Genomic DNA, 7,129 nt, shown 5'->3' with positions numbered 1-7,129 from the left:
GCTTTTTCATTTTTTGAATAAGGGTATCTTTGTGAAATCCAGGGAGCTGTATGTCAATTTTTTTACGAAATCATCTCCTTACAATCCGGCCCCACCCGTCAAAAAGTAATCAATCAGGCTAAATCACCTTACCAGTGCAATTTGCAAAAAGTTCACTAGAAACGCGGTGATTTTTGCACAAAATTAGGGACTAGGTGGTTTTCTGCAATCGATGCCCCAAATGTGGTGATTTTTTGCAATTCACTCACCTCGTCCTCACCCGCCGGAGGTGAGAGGGGTGGCGGTGAGGCTGCAGGACACCGATTGGTACTCCTCAACACCATGGTAGGTCGAGGGGGAAGCGTCGGGATGGCTGCGATCTTCTTTATCTTCATCGCCGCCGCCACCGTGTTGTCGAACGCCTTTGGTACGGTTGTGATGGCGGAGCGGCTACCGGCAGCCATCGGCGACGATGTGTTGTCGATGATGTTCCTCCCTTGTCATCGTCGTTTCTGTGGTAGTGCGTGTCAAATTCATGACCTACGGTGGGTCTTCGGCACCGGTGATGGTGTCCGGAGGTGTGGCGGGGGACGACCTTTCCATTCCGTCGGTCATCAGGGAAGGGGCGGCCGATGGTGAGGATAGGGATGGTGGTGTCGGGGGTAGGGAGACTGTGAACGAGCAGGAGGTAGGCGGCTTTTCGCTCAGACTACTCACTACTGAACTAACAATGAGCGACTGGGGGGGGGGGGTTGGGGACGGGGTCATATTTAGGGAAAAGGTCATGTAAGGGGTTTGCTAGCTACCCCTTAATCCCCTAAATGAATGGTTCATCTGTATTTGTGGGGCGGCAAGGGGTGGTGAGGAGTCCTCCTTCGTGCGAGCCGGCGAGCTGCCCTCCTCTGGCTAGGGACGGATGATGACATGCCAGACTAAGCGAGATCTAGGGCAAGAAGTTGGGGGGAAGGTGAGTATTGCGGCAAATATCGAAGTAGGGCAATAGTTATAGGCGGCCAACGTCTCGAGGGGCGTCATTGAAAGTGCGTTATATCGACTAGAGGGGGGTGAATAGGCGATTTTTATGAATTCTTCACTGAGGAATTTGCCGGTGAGGAAATTCCTTAGCGAAGAACTACTTGCAGTGGAATAAGTACTCAGAAGTAAGCATAGCAGAATACAGGCATGGTCATCATGATGAAATGAAGACAAGCACAGAGTACAGAAAGCGTAATCACAGGATAACACAAGATTAAGACAAACAGACTGAAGAAAATGAACCGAGGAAATTGAGAAAGTCTTCAGTCAAAGTCTTCAAACACAGATATGAACAATCACTCAACACAGTAATGAGGAAATGAAAGAGTTGACGAAATAGAACTAGTAAGGTTGGTGAAGACAATGATTTGGTAGACCAGTTCCAACAGTTGTCTTAGTTGTACGTCTGGTTGGAGCGGCTGAGTATTTAAACTCGAGGACACACAGTCCCGGACACCCAGTCGCTGAGCACGCAGCTCAGGACACCAAGTCCTCACCGTATTCTCCTTGAACTAAGGTCACACAGACCTTGTCCAATCACTCGTGGTAAGTCTTCAGGCGACTTCCAAACCTTCACAGACTTGGTCACTCGGCGATCCACAATTCCTCTTGGATGCTCTAGACCATGACGCCTAACCGTCTGGAAGAAGCACAGTCTTCAAAGGTAACAAGCGTCGGATCCACGCAGGATCAATCTCTTCAGTGATGCTCAATCACTTTGGGTTTGTAGGTGTTTGGGTTTGGGTTTTTCCTCACTCGATGATTTTCGCTCAAAGTCCTCGGAGGATGGGGTGCTCTCAAATGACAAGTGTCAGTTTCTCTCGGAGCAGCCAACCAGCTAGTGGTTGTAGGGGGCGGCTATTTATAGCCTAGGGAGCAGCCCGACATGATAAGACATAAGTGCCCTTGTCTGATATGACCGTTAGGTGGATAAGATACTTTGGGACAACTGGCGCGCAGCACAGCAACGGTCGGAAATTTGACTCTCAAATTCCTCAGGGCTATCATGTTCCTCACTGTGTAGGCAATCCGCACTGGCGAATTCCTAACTCCTCAGTCAGAACAAATTCCTCAGCGACCATAAGAACTTCGTCTCTGTCACTAAAGAAATTGACTGAACTGTATGAGATTTCCAAAGGCTTCACTCGAAGGGATTGGTAGGTGTAGGATTTTGAGTTGAGCATCACAAGGAAATTTTTCCTTAGTATTTCCTCGACCCCCTTTAACAGTACGGTGTTTCCTATGACTCAAGAAAGAGAAAAACAAAACTATGAAAATGAAAGTCTTCAAGCTTCATATTCCTCGCATGAATATCAAGTCTTCACGGACACACCAATTTCTTCACTTTCAAAGTCTTCATGAAAGTCTTCAGGAATACCAAAATCTTCAGTCGAAGATATTCATTTTTAGGGGTCGACTTTCTCTGTAAATATCAAACTCCTCATAGACTTATAGACCTGTGTACACTCATAAACACATTAGTCCCTTAACCTATAAGTCTTCGATACACCAAAATCACTAAGGGGCACTAGATGCACTTACAATCTCCCCCTTTTTGGTGATTGATGACAATATAGGTTAAGTTTTCAACGGGGATAAACATATGAAGTGTAAGTACTGATATTGAGGAATTTGATTGCAAGATATAGAAGAACTCCCCCTGAAGATGTGCATAGTGAGGAATTTGCTTTTGAAGCAATGCACACTTGAAGAGTTGAATCATGGGGATCTCCCCCTATATCTTGTAATTCATACACGCATTTGACATATAATATGAAGAATTTGAAATGCATGATGAAATATGGTGCCTGATGAAATTCAGCATGCGTGCAATAATATTAATGAGAAACAAGCATGCAGAATAATGTATCAAGAGTATCAAAGCATAGTGCATCAAAAGCATCAAAGCACCATCGGGTTTAAGTTTACAACTCGATCCAATAAAGTTTCAGAAGAACGAGAGTTGTAACTTAGCAAAAAAAACGCCCATATAATAGACCCGCTTGAAGACTAACTCAAATTGCTCCCCCTTTGTCATCAAATGACCAAAAGGGTTGAAACTGAGGACTAACGCCCCTGAAGAATATCAAGTTGATGGAGGAGCGCCAGCGTTGTCGGGGTCGGTTGTCGTAGTAGGGCCTGCCACAGTGTCGTCCAAGTCTTCATTTTCATCAGTGTCGCGTGATGAAGAATAGGAGCTGGCCACCAAGGAAGGAACCTTGACATTCTTGAATTTCTTCGGTGGAGGTGCAGACCAGTCAAATTCTTCCTTGAGACCCATTTTCTTCAGATCATCAGCGCTGTAGACATGAAATAGAACAGCCCAGGTACGGTTGAAAGTTTCATGGAGGTAGTAGTGGTTTTTCTTCACTGCATTGTGTGTTGAGGTCATGTTGTGAAGAATTGAACCAAACTGATGCTTGACCCATTTATGATTGCGATCAACTTTCTGATGAAGACTGAGGAGTAACTCACGATCAGTCATCACCCTGGGTGCTGTGGCTTGAGGATTTTGCTTAGCGCTAGAGTCATGTGTGGCAGAGTCATCATTGGTGGAGTAGGATGCAGCCTTGCGAAATTGACCATCCAATGGATGAATGCCTTCATCTATCACAGCAGTTGCCTTGCCTTTGTCATCAGCTAAGGAATATGTCCGTTTGAGGACTTCAATTGGAGGCAAGAAGCTGCCGTGGTTCAGAGTATCAGCCTTGTAATTGAGTGAAGACCTTGTCCTGATGAATCTCATAATCCATGGTGCATATGTTGGGGAACGTTGCATAAAATAAATTTTTTCCTACGTTCACCAAGATCAATCTATGAGTTCATCTAGCAACGAGAGAGAGGAGTGCATCTACATACCCTTGTAGATCGCGAGCGGAAGCGTTCAAGAGAACGGGGTTGAGGGAGTCGTACTCGTCGTGATCCAAATCACCGGAGATCCTAGCGCTGAACGGACGGCACCTCTGCATTCTACACAAGTACAGTCAGCATGACGTCTCCTCCTTCTTGATCCAGTAAGGGTAAAGGAGAGGTTGATGAAGATCCAGCAGCACGATGGCGTGGTGGTGGATGCAGCAGGGATTCGACAGGGCTTCGCCAAGCATCTGCGGGAGGAAGAGGTGTAGCAAAGGGGGAAGGAAGGCGCCAGGTGTCAGGGTGCAGCTGCCCTCCCCCCTCTTTATATAGGGACCCCAGGGGGGCGCCGGCCCTAGGAGATGGGATCTCCTAGTGGGGGCGGTGGCCAAGGGGGGAAACTTGCCCCCCAAGGCAAGTGGACGCGCCCCCTCCCCTAGGGTTCCCAACCCTAGGTGCAGGGGGGGGGGGCGCACCAGCCCACCAGGGGCTGGTTCCCCTCCCACTTCAGCCCATGGGGCCCTCCCGGATAGGTGGCCCCACCCGGTGGACCCCCGGGACCCTTCCGGTGGTCCCGGTACAATACTAGTGACCCCCAAAACTTTCCCGATGGCTGAAACTCGACTTCCCATATATAATTCTTTACCTCCGGACCATTCCGGAACTCCTCGTGACGTCCGGGATCTCATCCGGGACTCCGAACAACTTTCGGTTTGCTGCATACTCATATCTCTACAACCCTAGCGTCACCGAACCTTAAGTGTGTAGACCCTACGGGTTCGGGAGACACGTAGACATGACCGAGACGGCTCTCCGGTCAATAACCAACAACGGGATCTGGATACCCATGTTGGCTCCCACATGCTCCTCGATGATCTCATCGGATGAACCACGATGTCGAGGATTCAAGCAACCCCGTATATAATTCCCTTTGTCAATTGGTATATTACTTGCCCGAGATTCGATCGTCGGTATCCCAATACCTCGTTCAATCTTGTTACCGGCAAGTCACTTTACTCGTACCATAATGCATGATCCCGTGACCAGACACTTGGTCACTTTGAGCTCATTATGATGATGCATTACCGAGTGGGCCCAGTGATACCTCTCCGTCATACAGAGTGACAAATCCCAGTCTCGATCCGTGTCAACCCAACAGACACTTTCGGAGATACCCGTAGTATACCTTTATAGTCACCCAGTTACGTTGTGATGTTTGGTACACCCAAAGCACTCCTACGGTATCCGGGAGTTACACGATCTCATGGTCTAAGGAAAAGATACTTGACATTGGAAAAGCTCTAGCAAAATGAACTAGTCAATGACATCCAATGTCCATAGTCAGGAAACCATGACTATGCTTAGGATTGGGTCTTGTCCATCACATCATTCTCCTAATGATGTGATCCCGTTATCAATGACATCCAATGTCCATAGTCAGGAAACCATGACTATCTGTTGATCAACGAGCTAGTCAACTAGAGGCTCACTAGGGACATGTTGTGGTCTATGTATTCACACGTGTATTACGATTTCCGAATAATACAATTATAGCATGAATAAAAGACAATTATCATGAACAAGGAAATATAATAATAATCCTTTTATTATTGCCTCTAGGGCATATTTCCAACAATCTCCCACTTGCACTAGAGTCAATAATCTAGTTACATTGTGATGAATCGAACACCCATAGAGTTCTGGTGTTGATCATGTTTTGCTCGCGGAAGAGGTTTATTCAACGGATCTGCGACATTCAGATCCGTATGTACTTTGCAAATATCTATGTCTCCATCTTGAGCATTTTCACGGATGGAGTTGAAACGACGCTTGATGTGCCTGGTCTTCTTGTGAAACCTGGGCTCCTTGGCAAGGGCAATAGCTCCAGTGTTGTCACAGAAGAGAGTGATTGGCCCCGACGCATTGGGTATGACTCCTAGGTCGGTGATGAACTCCTTCATCCATATTGCTTCATGCGCTACCTCCGAGGCTGCCATGTACTCCGCTTCACATGTAGATCATGCCACGACGCTCTGCTTGCAACTGCACCAGCTTACTGCTCCACGATTCAACATATACACGTATCCGGTTTGTGACTTAGAGTCATCCAGATCTGTGTCGAAGCTAGCGTCGATGTAACCCTTTACGACGAGCTCTTCGTCACCTTCATAGATGAGAAACATGTCCTTTGTCCTTTTCAGGTACTTCAGGATATTCTTGACCACTGTCCAGTGTTCCTTGCAGGGATTACTTTGGTACCTTCCTACCAAACTTACGGCAAAGTTTACATCAGGTCTGGTACACAGCATGGCATACATAATAGATCCTATGGCTGAGGCATAGGGGATGACACTCATCTCTTCTTTATCTTCTGTCGTGGTCGGGCATTGAGCCGAGCTCAATCTCACACCTTGCAATACAGGCAAGAACCCTTTCTTGGACTGATCCATATTGAACTTCTTCAATATCTTATCAAGGTATGTGCTTTGTGAAAGACCTATGAGGCGTCTCGATCTATCCCTATAGATCTTGATGCCTAATATGTAATGTAACGCCCCGGATCCGATGCGCCAGGTGTCTGCCAGTTATTCGTCATTGTTGCCATGTCATTTGCTTGCGTGTTGCATTTTATCATGTCATCATGTGCATTGCATTGCATACGTGTTCGTCTCATGCATCCGAGCATTTTCCCCGTTGTCCGTTTTGCAATCCGACGCTCCTATGCCCTCCAGCGTTCTCCTTTTTGTCTCTCGTTGTGAGCGGGTGTTAAAGGTTCTCGGAATGGACCGAGGTTTGCCAAGCAGCCTTGGTATAGCACCGGTAGACCGCCTGTCAAGTTTCGTGCCATTTGGAGGTCGTTTGGTACTCCAACGGTTAACCGGGTAACCGCAAAAGCCTCTTTTGTCTTGCAGCCCAACACCCTTTCAAATTGGCCCAAAACCCAGCAAACTCCCCTCCATGCTCTCGATCGTTCGATCACGATCGCGTGGCCAAAAACTGCTCCTCATTTGGACCCTCCTAGCTCCCTCTACCTATATATATGTGTCCCTTCCCGTCCAAATCGCAGATGAAACCCTAGCCACTCTCTCTCTCACCCGCCGGACATGTCCAGTCCCGCCGGACACGTCCAACCGCTGCCCCTCCGCGAATCCTGCGCCGCCACGTGTCCATGCGCCTCCCTCTCTCTCTCCTCCCACCCGCGCGGCCCGCGGGACCTGGATCAGGCCCGCGCGAGCCCGGGCCACCGCCGCCGTCTGCCCGC

Source organism: Triticum dicoccoides, chromosome 1B (assembly GCF_002162155.2).
Source record: "Triticum dicoccoides isolate Atlit2015 ecotype Zavitan chromosome 1B, WEW_v2.0, whole genome shotgun sequence".
Lineage (NCBI taxonomy): Eukaryota > Viridiplantae > Streptophyta > Magnoliopsida > Poales > Poaceae > Triticum > Triticum dicoccoides.
This window is presented reverse-complemented; position numbering follows the sequence as displayed.